The following is a 954-nucleotide window of genomic DNA, read 5'->3' as shown; positions in this document are numbered from 1 at the left end:
TTCGGAGAAAAGGAAACACCGCACTATCAGCCCAGACTAGCGCCCAAAGGGAATAACAGAGTTGCGGTGAGCCCACCTATGCTCCAACATCCTCGCCAGACGTGCTGTTGATGATCGAATCCCTCTTCCGCACGAGTATCATCATAGGCTGGGCTTCCCAATAACACGTGTTTTTGGGCGGGGCCCCAGCGCGAAGCGCCCAGGGGGGCCCCGACCTGTAGGATTGCCCATGTCCGTGTGTGTGTGTGTGTGTGTGTGTGTGTGTGTGTAACGGACCAAACATATTATCTCGCCCGGCTGAAACGCGTTATAGGTACTATACAGCATTCTCTATTGCAAGGTATCTCGCATGTAGCCAACAAAAATCGTATGAGCACAAACAAGTTTGGCTGCCTCAATTGACCGAGGCCAAAGTCACATCAACGCCTCTCGCGCTAAATTTCATCTCAAAAGGTACCGCGTATCTCATAGTTGAATTCTTAGATGACGGCGTATGATAACTCGAACTCCCAGGCCTTGAGTGTGTAACGGACCAAACAGAATATTTCACCCGGCTGAAACGCGTTATCGGTACTATACAGCATTCTCTATTGCAAGGTATCTCGCATGTAGCTAACAAAGACCGTATGAGCACAAACAAGTTTAGCTGCCTCCATTCACCGACCTCAAAAGCCACATCAACGCCTCTCGCGCTAAATTTCATCCCAAAAGCTGCCGCGTATCTCACAATGGAATTCTGAGATGACGGCGTATGATAACTCGAACACCCAGCTTGTGTTACCATTTGCCGGCATGGGCAATCCGACTTGCCACCAGCAGGCCAACATAATTTGCTTTCATTTCTGTATGAAATACACAAGCTGCTTGTCTGTACATTTACTTTGGCCAATGCACGGGGCCTCCGAAGAGTTGCAGCGTGCCGTGATGAAGCTTGTGGCAGTAGAGTGCTTCCTG

This window comes from Volvox carteri, assembly GCF_000143455.1.
Source record: "Volvox carteri f. nagariensis unplaced genomic scaffold VOLCAscaffold_76, whole genome shotgun sequence".
NCBI lineage: Eukaryota > Viridiplantae > Chlorophyta > Chlorophyceae > Chlamydomonadales > Volvocaceae > Volvox > Volvox carteri.
Note: the sequence above shows the minus strand (reverse complement) of the source record.